Source organism: Plectropomus leopardus, chromosome 18 (genome assembly GCF_008729295.1).
Source record: "Plectropomus leopardus isolate mb chromosome 18, YSFRI_Pleo_2.0, whole genome shotgun sequence".
In the NCBI taxonomy this organism is placed as follows: Eukaryota; Metazoa; Chordata; class Actinopteri; order Perciformes; family Serranidae; genus Plectropomus; species Plectropomus leopardus.
Window position 1 is genome coordinate 16646898 of NC_056480.1, and position 24266 is coordinate 16671163.

The 24266-nt window shown below is 38.7% G+C and overlaps 1 protein-coding gene across 1 annotated transcript in view; it reads left to right on the forward strand.

Moving 5' to 3' along the window:
- Positions 1-2654: 2654 nt before the first annotated feature.
- Positions 2655-24266, forward strand: part of calcr (calcitonin receptor) — a 66917-nt gene continuing 45305 nt past the window's right edge. Inside the window, exon 1 of the mRNA XM_042506749.1 lies at positions 2655-2968. The gene's annotated coding sequence lies outside the window, so the exon portion shown is untranslated. The remainder of the gene's footprint in view (positions 2969-24266) is intronic.

Here is a 24266-nt window from a genome sequence, read left to right on the forward strand (position 1 = left end):
TAATGTTACGTACTTAATAATATTTATTATTATTAATTAATAATAATTGGTTATGTACTCAACATGAAGTAACACAGATAAAGTTTTGCAAAGTAAAGTAATCTTGGTTAGGTTTTGTAAAGTGGTTGGGCGTCATCACATTACTGACATAATGTACTTACTTAATGTAAAATTACATACTTAATGTAAAGTTACATAGCTTAGGTTTAAGATAGTTAAGTTATGTAGCTTAGGTTTGGGAAAAGAAACATGGTTGGATATTGTCACAGTACTTACTTAACTTTAGCTAACGTAAAGTCACGTAGGCTACATTTGGGAAAAGAAACATGGTTGGGACTGTCTCCTTTTGCTGACTTTTGGTTTCCATGCTACTAAAATATAAAAAAAAAAATTTTGTACTAATTGGGCTTCCATTTGGATGTTTCATTGTGCGGAGATCCACACTAGAAGGTGCCACACACCCCTTTTCCACCAACATGAAACAGGTTCCTAATTTTGAACCGAACATTTCAACCAAAATTAAATTGGTTCGGAACCTAGCTGTAACCAAAAAATAGCAGGTTTTACTTAACCTAAAGTGTAAACTGTGAAGCCGATAGTGGGCATGTCATGTTTACAGTTTATAAAAAGAGGGTGGAGAAGGTAACAATGGAGAAGTCAATTTAAAAATTGTGTGGGGAAAAAGGGGCTTTCAATGAACCCATTAACAGTTGGTCTTAGTTGTGTTTTTTGGTTGTTGTTGTTGTTTTTATAATTATATCTGGGATAACAGAACTAAAGTTTGCAGGTGATACATGCACTCTGCCATCTTGCTACTGCTGGTTACCTCTACTGATGATACCTCCATTGATGACACATCCTTGATTACAATGATTCTGATCAAAACTGGTAGAAATGTGGACTGGTTTGTTAGAAAAAAAAGATCCAAAAATTGCAAACAGATCCAGTTCAAGAACCTGAGATAATTTGGTGCAAAAGGAGTAACGGGTACTTAAATGCACTAACAACAAAAACAGACCAAGAGGCTCAGCCAGCAGCATACAGAGAGGTACCATGACTTCATTCTCTGCTGAGGACTCCAATACTCAAGACATTTACACAGCAAATAGTGGTTTGCTGCAGCTTTAATCAATGTCACATACAGCTCCTTTAAAGGTGCTGTGTGGAATATTGTTTTAAACAAACAAATCATGTTTACATTCAGTGTTACTCACCGAAATGCATCATGTGTATCCCAGAGGTTTGACAAAAGCATTCAGTGCATGTCCTTTCTCATGGAACATTTACTAAAACTGTTTTTTTTTTTTAAACATGGATGTAAACATAGCCAGCTTTGTTTACATCCATGTTCACTGGCTTGCAGTCTTCTTCTTCCCTGCCTTGGTTGGCATTACTGCATATTTTGGCATATTACTGCCACCTGGTGATTAGTAGAACATTAAGACCACTGGTTTAGCACAAACATGATTTTGTGACTTCATAACTGGAAGCTAATCATGGGTCAATTTGCAACTTAAACAGGTGGGATGTGGAGAACATTTTTTTTTTTGTTGAGTGAGAGACATTTATTTCCAGCTATTAAAGTTCTAAGACGGCAAATATTCATTTTTATTATATTATTATAATGTAACTTTTTGGGGGGAGAAAAAGTATCAGACACAAGTTATAATTAAAGCATAGTGTTTTATATCAAATATAAAGCCTTGCATGGGTCTTAAGGTTATCAGCAAAGAGACAGCAAGAAACTGACACAATTTAGTGTTTATTACCTGATGATGCGACTGTTTGACTATAAGGTGTGAGGGAGGGTTTAACCCTTTGAAACCTGGATGGGAATCACTTTTCTTGCGCTGCTTTCAGACACCTTTCACAAGTATTTCAGCCTCTGAAGACTGAACACATTGGTGTGATTTCATTCAAAAACATGGGAAAAACAGTAATTAGCAACTTTGCAAGAAATGTCCTGCAAATTGCAAGAAATTGGTAGATTCAGAAAATTGTTATTCATAATTAAAATAGATATTTTAAATGATTTTAAAGAATCATTATCATTTCAAGCATCGTATTCTTTTTTCCTTTGCCATTTTTGGTGTGTGTGTTTGCTTTGAAACTAATTTTCAGGTAATTTTCCTATTTTCTTGCTAATTTTGGGGTTATTTTCTTCTAAAGCTCATCATTGCATTCTTCTTTTGTTGCTGAAAGAAATCAGGCCAATTTGTCCAGGTTTTAAGGGATTCACAAACCTGTATTGATTAGACAATCAGTCTGATAAAGAAGCAATTTATTATGTGATTTGGAACAAATCCTGTAACCATTATATATATAGTTTATATTAGTGACAACAAAACATTTGTATTAATAGGTCACTTGAATATAGGCGATGACAGCAGATAAGAAAATATCAACAAAGTCATTCAAAAGTCAAACTGAGCTGCGTTACATTATTTTAATGTCTCTTTATGGTACTAGTTTTAATACTGGGGTCCACATCAGTGTCCAAACCGGGCGCACTCGCGCTGTGGAGAGGCTGCCTCCCCTCGCCGTGTGTGTCTGTAACACACGCACAGAGATAAGGCGAGGAGGAGCTCCGGCACCTCACGCTCGTCCGCGTAAACGGGAGGCAGTTAGACGCACTTGGATTACCGGGCAGTCAACTGTCACCGCTCATAACGGCTCCAGACCGGCGCCCTGCCCAGCGCTCCTCTACCGCGCGCACCGCCGGTCATTAATTCATCTCATAAAAACGGCAGACACCTGGGCAAAGCCGCGGCAGCAGTTGCATTCGATAGATTTTTTTATTAGGGTTTTTATCTCCGTGGATGAAAAAAAAAAGTTTTAACTGACACTGCGTTAAATAGGAGCGCAGAAGCTGCGCGAGTCCACGGAAGGACAAACCGGGCTCCTCTGAACCTCCTCAGCATCTGTTTCTCTCACTGGGGCTGCTGTTTGTAAAATTTGTTCAAGTAAGGTAAGTCACTGACTGCGTATTTCATCTTAACTTCTTTAAGAAACTGCTTAAAATTAAGAGGATCACATTTTCAGCGTGTCTGTCAGTCAGCTTTAATCCCAATTTGCCTCATTTTGAGTCACATTTTGAAGACTGATGAAGGAGAATCCTCTTCTCTTTGCCGTGACTGTTGACGCAATGTGAATTGGATTTCCATTTTCCCGTGTCTATGCTGTAAAGAGATTATTATTATGTAGCCTGTAGAAGAGATGTTTAATCTAAACAGCTGCTTAGCTCAAGATTATTTTAAGCAAGGGAGAAAATGCAGAATGTGACTCATACTCATGTGCTGTACAGTTGTCTACGATGCTTATTTATATGGCTTCAAAAAAAAAAAAAAAAAAAAAAACTCACCTAAAGGCTCAAAATAGACCCCTGTAGATTTTTCAACTGAAATGGGTGCATGCATTATGTACACAGCAAATCTTATTTTGTGCTTTTTGGCTTTTCCTTGAGGAATTCTGGGAAATGCAGTGATCCACAGGGTGTTTAAAATACATTAATGCTCAGGAATCCCCTGAACTTATGCAGAATACTTGTTGGCGAATCAGTGCAAAATTATAGAGATTTTCATGGAAATGCACACATAAAGCAGCTTCTTCTACTCCTGTTTGCAACCAAAGAGATGGGAAGGGGTGTGCTACAGATGAAACCTTTACGTCACACACACACACACACACACACTCACTCACAACCTACACACATCTGATTGCGTTGTGTCCACAAAGGCTCCTGGGTCTCTTCAAAGAAATTAACTGAACAAAAATGGAGAAGCATCTGTTACGTTCCCAGCAATAAACAGGATTTTACAAGCTAATGAGCACACACAGACACACACACACGCAAACGAGCAATCATGCCGTACACAGCGCACAAAGGTATACACAGGTTAAAGGTCAATGCATGCAACCTTTCTGCACTCGCTGTATTCATCGTACTGCTGCACTTAAAGGACACGGCGTGTGCGTAGAAGCTGAGCTGCTTTTTGCTTTGCTCGCAGAAGGAACTGTTGACTTTGCACGAGTTATATATTTTTGTGAGCCAAATCCACCCCAGGACTTCTTCTCTCTTCTCCTCTCCGTGAGAATTTTTGACACCGCTTTAAACCACCACTCATGCATTCGCCCTCATATTGATTATATTAGGAAATTTGTGGAGAAGGAAAATAAGCATTCCTTCATGGAGCCACCGGCCCGCAAGCCGGAAACGAAATAAGCCAAATTCATCGCCGAATGCTGCGAGCCCTCAGTTCAATCTCCAGTAGTGGCAGAAACAGAGCAGAAAGCCGAAGTGCCTGCCTTGGAGATGTCTGCGGCTAAATTGGGATTCTTCTTTTCAGAGATTCCTCAGTGTTTACGTAACCGTGTTTAGAGTAATGGCATGTGTCATCTGGGTGGTTTAATAGAGGCAATGGTGAGTGAAGCTGATATGATTGCGAGGAACGAGAGCTTCTCAGCACTTACTGATATACTGTGCAATACAGACAAGAATAGCAACCGACACACAGTGAGGCTGTCAAAGAAAGAGAGGGATAGAAACAGCCCAGAATGAGAAAGACAGCGATGAAGAGATACGTGCCGACTGGCGGGCCGTGATACATACACAGCCCTGCAGTGAATTTGGGCTGGGTTTGCATCATGTCTGGCTGCTTTTCTGAGTCTCAGAGATAAGTTTGCCATTCATCATCCCACATGCTGTCTGTCGGTCTGGTCCGAGACGGGTGAGCGGTTGAGTCAGCGAGCGGCAAATTTGCTCCACGTTTGAAGGGACATGAGGTCTGAGAGAGGTCTGCGTGAAAAGATGAAGGAAGAGAGACGGGCCTGTAAAAAGATATTGTGCATCGAATTTTAAAAAATGTGTGTGTTATGGGCTCCAAGTGTTTGAGGGGCAGCTTTCAAAGGTTTACTCTTCAAATGAAAGAGAAGCCGATGATTGAGGGAGATGCACTTATGCAGCCTCGTTGTGCTTTTGTGTCTTATTTGGGGTTTTGGACTACAATGCTCCGGTAATTGTGAGGTGCTGAGGTCAATTGCCATGGGAAAACACTGCACGAATGCAAGTACACGACAGTACACGCTTGCACGCACAGCTTCTGTCTCTTTCTCTTTCTCTGTCTCTCTCTCACACACACACAAACACAGAGAGAGAAAGAGAGAGTCGTGTAATTGAGACCCATCACTCAAAGGAAGGTCAGCTGATTATCCACTGCTTGTTCTTATTCCTCGATATTAATCAAGCTAATGCTCCATGTTTTATTCATAGGTACATGCAGTGACCCAAAATGTCACTCCTTCCCACAGCATGGGCATCGCAATCCTCAAATTCATGAACATGAAGCTTAATTTACTCCTTAGGACTAACAGTGATGCTTATCTCGCTGCACAACACTCCTCTGGCAGATCAGAGCAATCGAGAATCTTATGAATTAACATGATTGTGGTCCAGGCTCGTCAATGTGGAAAAGCCATTTCCTTTGACCCCAAGCTGTCTAGAGATTGTCAGATGATGTGATCCCATCACACGCTTAACTTCTTACGTTGGCTGTGTTGCAGCCGGGTTTAACGTTCAGAGAAAGTGCACCATTTGGACTCATGCTTAAATGTCACACATTAGAGTTCTCATGCTAGCAAGCCATACATCAGACTCAGACAGATCCAAGGGTGCGGCTTAACCTTTTTCCATTACATACTAAACAGGACTGTGTTGTCAGAGCCAGAGGTCAGCATTTAGGTCCTCATTTGAAGCTACCAGAAACATACAGCAGCACATAGCTGGGTCTGTATAAAATGATAAAGATATCTAAAGAGTAGCAAGACACACTCAGGTTGACTTAGCTGAAACTATTGAGTGAGCTGGACTGGTTATAGGGTGCCATTAAAGTTAAGTGTTGCAATATGTGCAGCTGGAGTCTTTCTGCACAGCTCTGTCCATCTTTCACGTTCAGCTCTCTGCATGAGTCAGATATGAACTTTATTCAGGCAAATGCTCTTGTTCGTGATTTTCCATAAAGACAAGGGGATCTGCTGTTGTAAAATTCAATTTCACAGTCATCTGCCGCAGTTATCTTTGCCCCTGAAAAAGCTGTTTACCGAGTGCAGGTGGCCGGATGAGCAGTTGTAGAGTAATAGAAGCTGGCAACTTATTTGTGACTAAACTCACTGGAGACGCACATGACTCTTAATGAAACAAAAGTGAATGTGCCATGTAGTTTATGCAGTTATACACCTCCTGTAAAAAGTGCTGCATCTACAGCACTTCATATAGTAGTATCAATAGGTGGTGCTAAAAGTGAGCGAATGGCTGATGGCTTAGTAAACATTGGTCTACACAACAGAGTCAGCAAGAGTACATTGATGGATTACTGAACGGGCCCTCCAGGCACAGGGCCAAGGGCCCAAAGTGTCAGGGGTCCCTCTGGCCTTCACCTGTAAATTGTCAATCAAATTAACAAGTACTGACCAACAAGAGACCCAAAATGACCACAAAGAGCAACAAAAAGACCAAAAGAAGGCAAATATACCTCAAAGAGACACAAATTGGCCTTTAAAGAAACCTCAAAGGACAACAAAGACATGTAAAGCAACTATAAAGAGACACAGTTGGGCTACAAAGGGACACAAAATGACCAAAAAGACACAAAAATACCTCAGAGACACAAACTACATGTATAAATACACAAAATGACAACAAAGACATGCAAAGGAAATACAAAGAGGCACAAAACGGCTAGAAAGAGGAACAAGATGACTGAAAAAGACAGATTTACCTCAAAGTAACATGAATTGACCTTTAAAGACACAATGACAATAAAGACATGCAAAAGATCCACAAAGATACACATATATGCTGGACGATAAAGGGACACATAGTGACCTAAAAGAAACACATATATATCAAAAAGACACAAACCAACCTTAACAGAAACACAAAATGACAACAAAGACATGCAAAGGAACTAGGAAGAGACACAACTGACCAAAATGACACAAATACACCTAAATGAGGTAAAATGATATCAAAGATTCACAAAACATATACAAAGTGATGCAAGATGACTAGAAAGATGACCCCCCCCCCCCACCCCCCCCCCCAACGCAAAACAGAAAAGCGACAACGATTCACCACTAAAATCATCAGCCAAGACAAGCAAAGGAACTACAAAGAGACAAAGCTGGACTACTACTCCTAAGAGACTCAAAATGATTACAAAGAAACACAAAATTACCAAAAAGACACAGATATTCCCCAAAGAGACACAACATCACAAAATGAAGACAAAGAGATGCAAAGGAACCACAAAGTAATACAAAATTACCAAAAAAAAAAGGGCCACAAATATACTCCTAAGAGACACAAAATGATTACAAAGAAACACAAAACAACCACAAGGACACACTAGTAACCACATAGAGAAACAAAACCACAAAAAAGTACTGACAACTACAAACAGAAAAACAACAACAACAAAAAGACGCAAAGCTGGCACCAAGTCAGCACGTCTGTCTCCTATAGGAGACGTGCTAGGGCCTTTTATATGCGTGCTCAAGGGCCCATTGTCTCACAATCCGCTCATGCACACATATTGTACATTTCTGATGGTTTTACATTTTCATATAAATGTCTTTGTCTCTGCTGACATGTAACATCTCACCCTCCTCTAATACCTGAATTCAATTTACAGCACCACTACTCAAGACGCCGCAGCTTCGCAGCTGAAGGCAAACGTGCTCCCTCACTTCCTTGATTGATCGAATGTTCCCTTTCTGAAATCACGCGCATTTGTTAGCAGAGCCGAGGAACATGCAGTCCCATATGGCGTTTTTATTATTCCCACAGTGTTCATCCACATGTTTACCTCATCATCATAAAAATCACATTCTAGCTTGAGAAACAAAAAAAAAGAAATTTTCAAACAAATAAAAAATTATTTACAAGGGTTATTATTACTTAATGGACTGTAGCTGTTTTAAATGGTACGGTAGCTCAATATCGAATGCCTGTTAGTCTGTGCGAATGACTGATTAAAGCCTCCTAACAGCTGTTCAATTGGGCTTTTAATGCAAATTCAATTCTCCAGAATGGTTTCTAAATTTCCACCAGGCTAAGGTCGCGTTTAACCCTCTTAGGCATCCCAATCCCCTCCTGTCACAGGTCATTCCTTGAAAACAACAATTAACAACCGTTTAACACTGAGAGTGAGCTCATTTGCTTAAGAAATTAAGCTCCATTGAGTGTGACAGCAGGGCTGCGTCATGGCTGCAGTCACATGACATTGCGACTTGTGAAAAAAAAATTGTATGACGCAGCACTTGCGGTAGACCCGTCTATATCCTTCTGGATGACTTTGACAGTAAATGGAACAAACATGTCTGTATAGGGATCCTATTATCATGCTAATGCCCATACATTTCTATTTTCTGCTTGTTAGCACAACAAGTAATAGCACTTTTTGTTTTTTTCTCTCTACATCTCACTGGTATTTGCTGTTCATTCACATTATTTCTTTGTTTTTATTGTCCTTTTCTTTTTTACAATATCTACTTCACTCTTCTGTGTATGTGCTGGCATTTTTTGTGTTCACTTGTACTTCCAAACTATCTCATTTCATCTTCACAGTGTCTCCTGTCTCATTTGTATTATCCTTTTTGCTTGTTTATCAGGAGCCAGACTGATACATGGGGCTGCCCTCTCTTATTTCACTTCATTTTCTTTGTCTCTGTCTGTCTTCACCTCTCTTCATCTTCGTCCTCTGTTCTTGTCCTTTAACTCTTTGTCCTTCACAGTTAATTGCATTCTCGGTCTCTCTTTTTTCCTTGCATCCTCCCACTTTGGCTCTTTGGTCTTTTTACCTTATCCCTCCCGTGTTTGCTTGGAAAACACTTCCTGGGTTTCCTTTTTTTTTGTGCCAAAGTGTCAAGCCCTGATAGCTTTCTGTCACTTGGGGAGACACACAGTCACAGAGTGCACCTGGGGTTACTGAGGCAGATGTGTGGAGTGATGGCTTGTCTTGAAAGGATCCTTTTTAAGAGGTAAAATAGCTTTTCTTTCCAGATTGAATAATCAATTTCTAAAATTTTAGTGCAACAAAAAAGAGAATTTAACCTTTCATAATTGCTTTAATCGCGTTAAGAAGAGCTCTGCTTTCTGTCTGTGTTCACCTCCTGTTTACCAGCCAGGTGTCAAGATTATCACTCCAGATATGCGTGCCCTTTTTTTTGTTTTTTACATAAACACTGACATTTAGAGTGACGCACTGGAATATTTTTGGCTCAGATTCTCTGAATTTGGCGCTCTCACACAGCCTGTCTGCATACGTGCCTGCAATCTGTCATGAAGATGGCAGAGATAAGTGATCTTTTTATTAATGAGAACCTGTGTTTTGCACTACATAGAAGACTTAAAGTTTACCCCCAAATCAAAATCACATATGCTGCCTCTTAACTGCAGTGTTGTTCATGAACTGCTTTGGTGTGATGTTGACTGCTGAAGATATCGGCTGTAGATGAGTGCATTCTCTCCAACATAATGGAACTTGATGGCACTTAGCTTGTGGTGATCAAAGCATACAAAGAAAAAAAAACACCTTTACATTACTGTTAGAATTTGGCCATATTTTTACAGCAATTTCTTACAGTGAAACTTCGTGGATTATCTTGAGTAACTAGGTCATGATTTCTGGGAAAAGTCACATTGTTAAGATTTTTTTTTATTAAAAATTTAAATAATTTTTTTTTTTTAATTTATTAAAAATTTTTTTTGGTTCTTTGAGCTACACAAGGCAAGTGCCATCTAGTTTCATTTTATTCATGAGAAGGCACAACATTTCTGTGGGTGATATCGCCAACAATCTACATTTATAAATAACACTAAATGTAGAAGGAACAACATGAATTTTTGTGTTTTAGGTGAATTGTCTTTTTAAAGATTTACATCTTCAAAATTGTGTAGCCTATTTTTTACTGGTTCTTTAACAAATGAAAAAAAGAAACATGAAAAGGTTGTAAAGATCCTGTTTCATGTCTCTATGTCATATATGAAGCTGCAGACGCATGTTTAGCATAGCATAATGTCTGGAAACTGGGGAACAGTTTTGGCTCTGTTCAAAAGTAACAAAATTGGCTCACTATTAAGTTTCTAACTATAGTACTATAAATTTACTCCTCTCTAAAGCTGTTTCTTGCTCCCAACCAAGACAGCCTTGCTGTTCTTACATTCAGATTTTGTACAGATTAAATAAACGAGATACAACATCTTAATTAGTGAGCTTTAGAGGTGCTTTGACACAAGACAGTCGATGATTCAGAAATCCTTTTGAGACCCATAGAAATATCTAGCAAAAGCATTAGAGATACATCAGGCACCTCCAGAAGACCCCTGCTGTTCAACATGGAAGCTGCGCTCTCAGGGGGGCTGGAAAGCAAAGCCCCGTGTGGTTGGCTGTAATTAATGTAGCTTACTTTTTCCCTCTAAGGGCAGCTCTGTGTGAGTGTGTGCTCTGTGATACATGAGTAATTCTGACTTATTACAATATCCCTAGACTACCAGACCACTCATTGATTTCCTTTTCCTTTCAGCTCTTTTTCATCCTCATTTTTGGCTTGCACTTCAAGCCTCTGTATGACTCACAGGCTGTAATACCAGGTGTAATCACCCCCTATTAAAGTTTCTGTGATTGATTGGTGGCACCCAGGGAGAGCCGTTACGCTGACTTTGGAGGATTGTGGCCAATGATTTTCTCCTCTCTCTGGCACATTCGTGTTCTTTTCTGTTAGTCTCCACATTAGGCAATTTTCTCTGGAAATCTGGAAGTGCCTTTTCAAGTTGGATGCGACCTTGATGCTGAAAAAACGCAGAGATGTTACTATTTATTTCCATGCCATTTGTCATCACACGAATGGTATTTGCACAAACATAGCCTTTTGCATAATGTCTGTGAAACTTCAAAGCTGCTTTTTTGCCGCAGCTATGATGTCTGATGTGAGGTACTGAAATAAAACTGTTTATGGTTAAAGGACCCTGCTTGCATAGCAAACATGCCCTTCAATGTTACAGTGAGTCAGAGTAGTGAGGAGGTCCAGGCAGACTGTTTCTGGGTCTGAGAGGGCTTCAGGGGTTTCTGAACGAGGCTTCAGGGGCTTGTTGTGCAAAGAGAGTGATTTGCAGCATAGCCTCTCTGTTCTTCTAATGCTCTCTACTGCTTCACTCTTTTCTCTTTTGTTACTGGCTTCCGTCCCTTTCCCTACTCCTTAATTTGTCTCATATTGCTCCTGATGTTAACTGAATGTTTGTCTCTTTCCATCTCTGTCAACCTCTGGTCACAATAGTAAACATTTTAGATCAGGATGGAAATCGTTTTTTCTTGTGATGCATTCAGACACCTTTCATAAGTATTCAAACATTTGAAACCGGACCATAAAGGATTAATTCTCTAAAGAAAACAGATATTTGAAACATGATCAAAAGTAAGGGGAAAAAAGGTCCAGAAACAATTATATTTTTGATTATTAGAACTATATATTCAAATTATGCTTTGGAATACATACATTTAAAAAAAAAAATAGAGTGTTTTTCACGTAATTTTCTTTTTTTTTTTTAGCTTTGTGGGTTTTCTTTTAACTAATTCACAGGTATTTTTCTTGTAACTTTTTAATAATTTGTTGCTAATTTTTGTGTAATTTCTTGTTTGGTCGCTCATTGCCTTCCTCACATTTTCTTATAAAGAAATCAAACTGATTTGCTCTGGATTCAAAGGGTTAAAGCAACTAATTTTCCAGCTGGCTATCGTGCATACTCGTGATAACAGTACCCATCTCTCTCACTCTGCCTGTCTCCTTCTCCTAGTCTGTTTACAGCTTGTAGCACCCAGATACAGCCCACTCGCTGACCCAACAGAGCGTACGAGGAACACTATGCCCAGAAGGGAATTGTAGTTAATGCCTTTCGGCTGAAGTCCAGCGACAAAATACTTCTTTAATTGCTTTCCCATAGCCCTCAGCTGCAGTGTGCTTCCTCTCCAATTGCCTATTGATGCAAGTGGGAGTTGGCGATGTAGGACAAAAGGCGGTATCCTAATGGGATCTGTAAGGCATTGCATGCAATTTATCAATCTTGGCCCATTCTGTTGATCTATTGTGGTCAGTTAATATCATCCCTTAAAGGAATATTTAAACTTTTACAAGCAGCCTTGGGATGAAAGAAACCCAAAATACAAAAATCTTTAGCCTCCAGTTTGATAAAGGATGTAAGAAATGTGTGCCTGCATTTTTGTGGATATACCGGCTGCCTTCATTTCTCTCATTTTCTGCCCGATCGGCTCAGTGACTGATAGGAGATTTGAACTCTTTTGAAAAACACTTAATGTTGAAAGAGGAGCAAAGGTTGAGAGAGGGAGGCCTCCTGAGAAAGGATTCTCCCTCCCAGCTATAATTGAGAGCATACTGTGGAAGAATGTGAGCATTTATTTATTTATTTGATTTCTCTTGAGTTGAATAGCAAGGTTATCTTTAAGATGTGAATTATGATCTGCAGATGGAGGGGGGGTGGGGGGGTGGAAAGTGCTGAACAGTAAGTCACCTAGATGACAGCGCAGGCTTCTGCTCGTAACATCTGTAGCCTTTCTTCGCTCGCTCTTAAGTTCTTGAGGGAGATGTTTTCTTGCTCATGCAAATCCAACATTGTTTGAAATTTATTTTAAAATGACACATAAAAGTGTCTTAAAAGAAGAAGGAATGTTTGATAGTCACAAAATGCGAAGTACGAAATTATATTGAAAAAAAGAAAAAAGTCACAGAGAATTAGAATTTCAACTATATTATAGGATAAATAAATTTATTTTGTCAGGGGACGACAATAAAATGTGCTTATTGTGGCTTCTTTCATAGTATTTGTTCACCTTTATGTTTTATAAAAAGTGTCTATATTTTATAACACAGTTTTGACATTTAGCTTTATTAGGACTTATGTTTGAAATTGCAGCTGTTAAGAGTTTTATAAAGATTTATTATTATCTGCTTTTAGTTAAGTGAACCATCTCTGATGACAGTAAATTAATTTCGACAGCTCTAAACCTGTTTTAAAGTGAAAACAAAAGTTTTAATTACATCATAGTAGAGAGGTGTTACCCCAATAACTGTAAATGAGTCAATATAATGAATCATATATTGGTAATTAAAAAAGCAAATAAATTGCATTTGCAGTTTAAATGACAATTTATGACTTAAAAAAAACTGAATTGGTCAATTGAATATATAACAATTAAAACGGACTAAAAAACAATAATAAACCAATTCTAAATCATTTAAAATAAATGTAAAAAGAAAAAAAAACAATTACAAGTCAGTTATGTATAATTTAGTGGACATTACTAACATTATTTAGTTTGAAGGTACTCAGGGGAATTCCATAAGCAAAATTGCTTATATATTTATTCTCATGATAAAAGTTATACAAATAACAATAGCAATTATGACTGTTAATAATTGTGAACTTTACGAGGAACTTTTGAATAGCAGCAAATCAGTTTGTGTAACACACACACACACACACACACACACACACACACACACACACACACACACACACACAGCAATTCCTATAATATGTGATAAAGACTCCATTCATAAAGCAGAATAGGTCTTCCAATAGTGTATAACATTGGAGGGGAAAAAAATCTTAATCTGTTGAAAAATGCAGGCCAGTCAAAGTCTTTAATAAATTATTTCCTCAACTGGAGGAAATGTAGCTAAGTTTATGTTCAAATGTCTTTCTTTGGAATTAACAATAGTGTATAACATGTTATAAATCACTATTTAGTCATAAATGTGAGTCATTATGTGTTTAATAAGTGTCTCTCAATTGAACATAATTTTTTAGGCCAAAATAACTTGTACTTCAAGGAAAAGAAATACTGATATATATACCTGTATAATTCAAAATAATACTGGTACTTATTTAGTCAGTCGGTCACATTTTAATTACAATGAAATGTCAGTTCACAAAGCGGCGTGGTGGTAAAAGTACTTTGTAAAAGCATATCTTCATGCTGAAACTTAATTTGGATAGCTCTAATGGATTATTATGAGGCTGACTGTGACAGAAACGGTGCAGAATATCAGGCGCATCAGTGTACATCTATCCACTGATTAGTTAATAGTGGGGCAATTTGCAGTGTACTTTGCTGCCCAGACTTTTCCTGGGCTCTAAATGGTTGCCATGAGCGTGGCACAGATAATGGTAATGCTATCAGATGGAGAGGAAATGGGAGACTCTCTTCACCTCTGTGAATATATGTGACCATCTGTGTGTGTATGTGTGTACGAGTGTGTGTCAATACAGGAGCATGTGGATTAGTGTGAAGCCAGCAGCACACATTTCCTCGCTAACCCAAATGTGCAAACAAACACCTTCAGACACCGCTGATAAGGACTTGTGTAAACTGCTTTGAACTCATCTACCAAAGGAATGCACAGGCAGATTAAGCATCTGCTGAAAGCAATTAAACAGATCCCCGACTTTCCATTTTATTTTAATGGTTTTTAATAGAAAATTCAAAGACAGAATATTGAAACCAAGCCTAAAGAAAGAGTGATTATCTCATTTGAAGTTATTTTTAGAGTAGTGACGTTGACGTAGCCCGAGCAGACGTTTTAATTAATTACCTTTCCTTGATATTGTCATGCAATTTGCATGACAATGAATTGTGATGAAGTAGCGTGTCCAAGCTGCTGTTTTTCCAAATGGTCCTTACATCCATCACCTTGAAGAAATATACTCAAAGCATCTTCATGTCTTTGGCTGATACTGTGTGTACCGGACAAAATGTCCTCAGAGCAACATGATTGATACATTTGGATTGTAGCGTACATGCCTGCACGCAACCACACTTATCTCTTTCACCACTATAGAAATCTAAAGGATCAAAGCTCCACATGCAATGTCAGTAGGCTACCATTATCAAAATATCAATGTGTTTCTATATATTTTGGAGTCTGGAAGTCTATTCTATGTTGCTAAATAAGATGTTCTTTCCCATAATATTGACATTTTCGAAATTAGGCCTATCTCCAAGAGTGAGACAAGATTTATATTATCAAATAGGCCTATTCCCATTTAAGTTGAATCTACAGCCACAAAACTGTCAGTTCAGCTCAGCAGATTGGTAGCAGGAGTAAACATCCTTGCCTGCATGTGCACTTGTTAATCTGGCGTTGGCTGCCATGTGCTTTTGTTGCATAAACATAACCTCGTGCAGCGTAATCCCACCATATGCTTGTGTTGACATTGTGGCATGCAAAGAGCAGACACCAAAGGATAACCAGAGCGTAATATGTAGACACAGAAGTTCACTGCAAAGCAGCAGTATGCGACGATTTTGGATGAGAAATGTGTTGCCTGTTTGTAGCTTCACATTTCACATAGTCTTCAGACAGAAGAGTGGTACAAATTTCACATCTGACTGTTTAGAAGAAAATGAATAAGTATGTTTCCCAAAATGGTTTTTACTTTAATGGCCAAATCATTTTGAGGTTTAAGCTAATTATATCTGTGTAGCAGGCACTATCTCATAGAATCGCGCCATTAATATTCAATTCTGCCACTGAAAATATTTCTGAAGGTTGAGTGTGTGAAAGTTAACGAGTCGGCTACTTGCCCATGAAATAGAGATTTGTTATCACCACTGCTCTGAACTGCAGTCAGTAATCCATGCACTGCTAAAGCCATCTTAATGTGGTTTTAACTGTAGGTACTAGGGCATGGCCAATTATATGGTGTGAAGGAATTACTCCCCTATTTTACATTACATTTAGCAGCAGTCACTTGTGAATTAGGATTGCAAGTGTAGTAGGAAATATTACACTAGGTTGAAGCATCATTCAGAAAACCATTAAAAAATGATGCACCTTAATGTTATGGAGCCAATAAATTTTACAAGCCGCTCTCAATGTGTAGATGGAAGGAAGCACAAGGCAAAAGTTACTGCAGCTGATATTTTTTTCAGCAAGGAAATGTGTTTTCTTGTGTAGGAGAGCTGCATCCTTTCCACCCTCAATGATGTAGATCTAATTACATCCGTTATTCAGGGAAAAGAAAAAATCATCTTGCCCATGTCTGTTAATGATTTGGGACCTTATCAACATGGGTTTGGTTTCAATCCAGGCAATGCAGCTCAGGCAGCAGCACTCAAGCTTGTCATTATCTGCTGCCGCCAATCAAAGTGGACTTTTTTTCCTAACTTAATTCCAACATTGTTTTACATTCACATCATATTTTAGTGGATATGATGTGTGTGTGTGCGTGTGTGTGTGTGATGCTGTCTGAACGATATACAGAGGAGAAGTTAAAAAATCTGCTCTGGTCTCCCAACAGATTATTATTCTTTGGCTAACCTCAGGTGTGTGTGTGTGTGTGTGTGTGTGTGTGTGTGTGTGTGTATGTGTGTGTGTGTGTGTGTGTGTGTGTGTGTGTGTGTGTGTGTGTGTGTGTGTGAGTGATGGGGGTGAGCTAATGATTGCCCTCTTTACCTCCAGGGTTCCTAATGTTCCAAAACAAGGCACGTAAGCCTCAGTCTGACGGTACTCTGCTGTCACCAGTTTGCATCTACAAAACTTCTGTGCGTCAGGACATTTTGTTTTGTTATTATAGACTCAATAATTATGTCAAAATTCAGTGAGAAATACTTGAATAATTCTCTGCATGTTACTATTAGAGTATGAAAGAAAAACATTTTCCTTTCATAATGACACTTCCTGAGTTGATACGTTTCCTGAGTGGTTATTTTCTCCCTCTTTGTGTGAAATAATAAGACTTGACATTACATAATGACACTCATAAGAGTGTTGTTCTCTCTGCATTAATATGAGCAGAATGGAATTGGTCATGGCCATTGATTACTCATTATTGAGCAGAGAATTATACAGCAATCACAGTTTTAGGTCAGAGCAGAACTGAAAGCAGTGCTTCACCTGTTGGACTGCGGGGGCTTTATTGGGACCATGCAACAAAAATATTTGCTGTTTGCAGCGAGTGTTCATTTGACATGCAGCACCACAAGGTGCTTCTAGTGCAAAGAGGACCTATTACGCTTTCTCTGCACCGTCACTGCAGCAAGGGGAATGTAACGGGGAATAGCGGCACTTTCTACTGAAAAAAAAAACCAACAAAAAAACCCAACACAAATAAAAGCTTCTAAACCAAAATCTTCACAACAGGACATATTCCAGCAATATTGCCTATATTTCCAGAAATATGATCCACAATCGGGAAGAAATACACAACATCAGCAACCAAGATTACAGGTTTCCTTGATGTTAGCATGTAGCAGTGTAGGCTACGTAATGTAAACACAGGCAGCGCCTCTGGAGCAGATGACCATGCAAAGAAATATGGTACACTATGATGTCATACTGTTGCCAAAGTAGAAAAAAATGTGTTCAGAATGGTAAGAAACCTGATGTTTTTGTTCCCAGAAATTACTTTGCATATATTTACCTCATTATTGGAAACACTGCCACATTTGATATGAACATCCTTCATTATAACACTATATATTAAAGATACGTAAAATCATAATAGCTCCCTTTAAAAAGGTATTAATCTTTCAGGGATGACTGACTAAGTCTCACATAAAAAGAGACATGAAGAGATGAAAGCATGTAAGATGGACAATCTCCAGAAGCAAGTAGAGTTTATATTTTTGCTATTAGTTGATATGGAAATAAGTCAGTAGTCATTGGATTTAAAAATGACACCTAGATTCTTGCTTATATGGATGTATGAAGAAAAAGATGCAAAAAATACTGGCTATACTGTGTTGTCCCACTCTCAATAAGATGTAGAGAATTTTTTGCCATCTAGCATTTGAGTCCAGAAAATCTGACAGAGACTGTAGATCATGTGCTTCACCTGGTTTTAGGAAGAAATACAGCTGAATGTAATCAGCATAGTATTGATAAGGGAAATTATACTTTCTAAAATCAGACCCCAATAACTGTCTAACATTTAGAGTGACTACAGTAACTATTAGAAAAAAGGACAAAGGTCGCACAGAGATCAGGGTCAGAGATCTTCATTTAGACCTGATTATTTCAAGTACTTTTTCCATCATATAATTATTTATTCATTTACATACTATGCGTTTAAAGAATGCTTAAAGCGAGTATTTGTGAACTTGTAACTGTACACACGCACACGCGCACACACACACAAACACACAAACTGGCACCACCAATGTGTTTATTGGTGCCGAGTAGGTTTTAACACTTTGGCATTTAATCATACACAAATGCAGCCAGTATTAAATTTAGTCGTGCATAATTATAGATACACTTATGTTTTGCCTTCACACAAACACGCACACCCACTCAACCTCTCTCTCACACACAGACGGACTGTAATCTCTCTCATTAACACTCACTCTCTCACACACTGACACAGCCTGAAGAAGAAATGCTCGATTATGCTGCTTCATACTCCCCTCCTCTCTTTTCCCACTGCTTCTCTGTAATCTTAAGTCATTTGCACAGGTTGTCTTGACAAATACTGTTATCTAACCACAGAATGAGGGATGCAATCAATTTTTCTTTGAGTATTTTGGTTTGATTGACTTGCAATGTACATTTTAGTGCAGTTATTCTCCTGTCAGCCCATTTCCAATGTATGTTCTTGTCATCATAGATTGTTTTCCTGCGGGCACAGGCTGTCAGTTATGGAGATATTCACAGTCCAGTAGATGTTTCCCGCCATGGTGCCTTGAACTGTTTATCAGTTTAGGGAACTGCTTCGTCCGTTTCTTAGGAATGTGTTTAAATATCTGCTCAAGATATTGATGATGACAAAAATAGCAGTTAAAAGGTGACAGAGAGAACTAAGGCATATTGTATCCATCAAGCATTTGTTTTGTGTCCACGTGGATGTATCTTTATTTTGCAGTCTTATTGGATCATGCAGGAGTGATCTGCCCTCTGAGCTCTGTGCGCTGTGTGTCTCTGATGTGCTTTTGCTGTGCCTGCTGAATCTGAGCTATTTCTGTCAACCTCTTTCTTCATTTCCTCCCACCTAGCCTGATTTATTGTGGAGAATGGTTACTCCATTCACATCCCAGAGCTATCAGTCGCTCCAATAGGTGCCGATCATTTTCCATTCGAATAAGCCCCGTCTTTCTGTTGCCTGTCTTGTTTAAGTCTGAGATTGAGTGGCAGGATAAGGTTGGATCTCTGCCCTTGGGGCCTCTGATCTCGCTCTCGGGGATCTGTTTTCTGTCCAATTGCGACCCTTGATCCAGAGGGTCTTATCTTTCATTTTTGATTTGTAGTACCTCTTCTCTGCTAATGGCCCAACAAGCTGCAGCTATATTGTCCACCTCCATAAAGCTCTTTGCACTGACTGTTACATTTTTTATCCATTTAGTAAAGCATCCAGTGTGGTGCTTCAGAGTAAAGATAACCTTTGATCTTGTTCAAGCTACAGACCTCTAGAGGGCCTAACTTGCAAAGCCAGGCGTGGGCTCATAATGCTTGCAAATGGAACAAGCAAATGTGGAAAAAAATAGCATTCCCAAGATAAACATCAAGAGGACTTGAGTCTATATGCACATTCAGTCAGAATGCATGTTGATAGAAATCTCAGGTCTCCTGAAATAGAAGACGAAGAAAAGGGCATTCTTTATGATTAAATATGAAGCCACAGCCAACAGCCAATTAACTTAGCAATTAAGGCTGGAAACAGGAGGCAAATTTATTTTTCCGAGTGTGGTGAAAACATGACCCACCGTTAGAAATGGAGTCAGAGACAGATGGAGCCTTCTGTCCGCATTCTGCGGTCATTTTGTCCATATTTAGGCACATTTTCTGAAAGCTTACAGATAAGGATGAAACGGAGCAGTACCACCCAAGGTGGTGGGGGCAGTGTAGCGTAGGTACATTATTACGACCTCCTCCACCGTTGCCTCGTTTCTATACCATCATAAAGGATGCACGGAAGTATGAGGGCAGTGATGTTTACAACGTTTGAAACAAACGTATCATGGACACTACAAATGAGATGTGTTGTTTTTCATTGCATATGTTGTACTTCAGAGCATTTAACCATTTGAAAACTAAAAAAAAAATTGGTTTGATTTATTTCAAAAACATGGGGAAAATAAGCAACTTGGCAATGTCCCACAAAATGTTAGGAAATAGTAAAAGGTAAGAAGAAAATTACTTGAAAATCAGTTTTTAAAAAGAAATTTATAACAAGAAAATAGGGGAAAATGTCCGGAAAACTTTATGTAATAATTATATATTTAAAATTATGTTACAGAAAAAAAATGTATATTTAAATTTTCATCTCTTTTTCAGTCTCTGGTTGTTCTATTGTTTTCATTTAAGCATCTTGGAACTTTTTACTTATTTCCTGCTTATATTTTGGCCATGTTTTGTTAAGTTTGTTAAGAGTTAGGCAAAACATTGATAACTGTATGAAACTTGATGTAACAAAGTCATTTTTATCCCAGGCTTTTTGCTGCACCAGTTCATTCCCTAAATCTGTCAGGATTTTGAGGAGCAGGTAGCAGGCATGAAACCAAATGCAGACAACAGATAAGGCAACAGGATGATTTAAAATGCTTATAGTTAAAAAAGCAGGCAGGCACAGTGAAAAGAGGCAAGAAAGCTTCAGACTAAACTTGCAGACAAAGTGACAAAGAACAAAGGAACTGTGCAGGTACGAGTGGGAAAACACTGATTGGGAAAATGAGATCAGGGGAGGAGGCTGTGGGACTATTGAGGGACAGGTGAAACTAATCAGGGCGGGGCAAACTATCAGAACTGGCGTGAAAACACATGAGCAGGAAGTGAAGTGATCTGAAACAAGAGGAGATCTGAGTAACAAAATTAAACAGGAAACACTGAGCATGACTGAAGAATAGAATTAAACAAAGGAAAAACATGATCTCAAGAGGATATCAGGACAGATCATGACAGAGGCAACTAAAATATTGCTTTACCTGACTTTTTTAGTGTTAAAGCTCACAAATAATTTATCTAACTAATGTAGGTCACTCTATCAGGACAGCAACTAATGGTTGCAACTAATACCGTTTAACAACTTAATTTCAAGCAAAAAACCCCCAACAACTTTTGTCTCTATATGTTTCTGCTCATATGATGTCAACGCAGTAACTAAAACTTTTACAGACTTTTGGAGACTTAAGGGGACTTTCACTTTAAGTTCCTAGTCAGGCAGAGATTTTTCAAATTATTCTGACACCATGTAAATGCAGGGGCACTTTTCTTGCCTAATTCTAACCAACCCAACTGACAAAGGTACTGGTGACAAGGGCGTAGATTTCAGTTTAACATGAGTGGGGACACATACTGAGTGGGGGGTCTGGGGGTCCTTTTCCAGGAACAGATTTTTTTTAAAAACAAAAACAACAAAATGATGATTCAAATTAGAAAGGTGGGCTATAACAGAATATAAAGCACTGAGACTCTCAGGTGTTCTGTATCGCTTTCAAATATTTAACTCTTCTCATCTAAGGTTATCCCAAATTAAATTAATAAAAAATCCCAAAAAACCATTACGTGTCGAAAAACAAAACATTTCCAAAACTACATTTCAGGAAACACAACATTTACCAAAACACTGGGAATATTGTTCTGTTTTGTGAAATGTTGTTGTTTTGACCCTCGGGGCCAAAATCATACATACTGTCTATCTACAAGCCTGTGCCTTTGACTAGCCTATTAGATGGAGAGCAGGGTGAGTCATAGAAAAATTGCAAAAAGAAAGAAACAGCTAGCCTGGCTCTGTCCAAAAGTTACAAAATCCATCAACCAGCACCCCTAAAACTATTGGATACACATGGCATAGTTCATTTGTTTACTTGCAGACATTGGAGTCAGACGGTCTTATTATTTAACTCTCAGCAATTAAGTAAATAAACATATTTCCCAGAGTGTCAGACTATCCCCTCAGAGCTTTCAGAGAATTTAATTTTAGTTTTTTTTGAGTGGAGGTGAGTTTTCTATGCGACACTAAGCTCAAACCTAGGGGAGGTCACACGGCACTCACCATCTGTCCTCTGCTCTCTGCTTTTGGGAAATGAGACAAACAAACGTCACTGGGTAGTTGACAGATGAGATGTACCCTCAGTGGAATGTCAAGAGGAAATGAAGAGGCAGGGGAAAGGAAAGGTTGCCAGATGAGAGGACTTTGATCCCCTGAAAATACCCTTCGCTCAGTGGCAGCTGTCTGTGAGCACCTGAAGCTGTCCGCACAGCCTCTGAGAGCCTGAGAGTATAAAGTGACACTTAATCGGTTCAGGAAATAAACAAAACCTTAGTGGGAAGATGTCAGCATCAGGAAGGGAGCTGCTCATTTGACAGAACAAAGCCTGCGCTCGTAAACAGATGCCTTTGTTTACCGATATCAGGAGGAGAAAATGTTATTCGGGGGATTATATAACAGAGTAGATGTATTCAATAAAGCTGACAACAGCGAAGTGTTCGCTGTACTTATTGGAAATCCTGTCATGTTTAGTGACAGCCTGGACTGCTGATACATTTGATTGTAAATGAGTATCATAAACTTTGTAGCGTGAAGTGTGTGCTAATGCACTTAAAATATGCAGTTTGAGTGCAGACCTGGTAACTATTGGTGGTACGCTCTCGGATTCCCATGTGGCAACTATTGAGGAAATAAAACCTTGTAAACACACATTTGCATTGTAATGGAAGGAACAGCTGTCCTGAACATTCCCTTTTTGTTTCATGATGACACAAAACAAAAAATAAATAAATGTGCAGTGTTTCTACATGTGAGAAAGTTCCCCAATATGCTGCTGTGTTCTGGATACAGAGCGGTAATATTAGCACGAGACTTTAACCAAACACTTTCTCAGCAGCGTCCCTCAGGATGCCCTGACATTTGTGTAAATTAATCACCTGCATGCAAATCAGCTGGAGCTTTAGGAGTAGCAATCACACCAGTGTTTTCTTTTGGCAGCCAAGCTATTCAACTTCTGATTATTATATGCTGTAATGGTATAGTTCTGTTGATTGGAAGATTTGCTGCTTCTAGAAAATCAAAGCCGGTGATTGTGTTGCAGATTTGCTGCAGCTGAAAATAGAATCGCATCACGCAAAACTTTTTAGAAGAGTGACACATGTGCAAGCCTGAAATAAATCTCTGATTAATGGTGGTAACAGCGGTTTCTGCTTTGGTGCAGAATGATAACCCTGAAATAAATATGTGAGAGACATTTTTGAAACCTAACATTTTGAATTTTGTTAAGATTGTGTCTCTACAAAAGGTGCAGATTAAATAAGGTTAATTTTAAGGCTGGATTTTGTTTGCAGAGCTCTGCATTCCAGCTATGATTATCAAACAATTAGTCGATTTAAAAATAACCAGCAACTATACTGATAATCACCTTTAAAGTAAAAATGGCAAACATCTGCCAGTTTTAACTTCTCAAATGTGAGAATTTGTTGTTTTTTTCTTTGTCTTCTGGACTACTAGTGGGTCAAAACAAGCATTTCAAGATGTCATTTGAGGTCCGGTAAATGAGAGGGGCTTTATTCACTATTTTTGACATACTATAAACAAAAGGATAAATCAATTTAAGATAAATAATACAAATTCTCATTATTTGCAGCCCTGCAACAGTTTTTAAAAAAGAAATAATGTCAAAATCTTAGAACAAATGCCAAGATATCCTGTTTTAAGTTGGTATGGGTATGGGTCAGGCTCCAAAAACACTCAACCTTACATTTCACATAATGCAACTTCAGAGTATCATTCTGTAGATCCTCTCTCCCTCTTAGTGTAAATATCAATTTTTCTTAAACCCCACACCACCTGTTTGTAACTTAGGCTTTCTTCAAGTAACCTTGATGACATCATCAGGAGTAAACTCAACCTTGTGTTAAATCTGTAACGTGTTACTTAAAGTTTCAATTTTCCTGATGGAAACAGAATATCTGCAACTCTAAATGTCATCCAGTGCCATTTATCACTCACATGCAGCTTTTATATGTGAAGGTGATGGACCGCACAGTGACATGCCATATTGTTTTATGCACTTATCGTGTTTTTTCATTGGGAAAAGATCATCACTTCATGGCATTAACAAAGAGAACAGAAAACGCTTGTATGAATGACCCAGTCAGTCAGAGAGGTGGACTGGGCAGCTGCTTGGTTCAACTATAAATTGGTCTGAAACCGATTAGGAATACTGTGGATGCTGGTCCCTCCGTAAAGCAAAGATTACCATGAC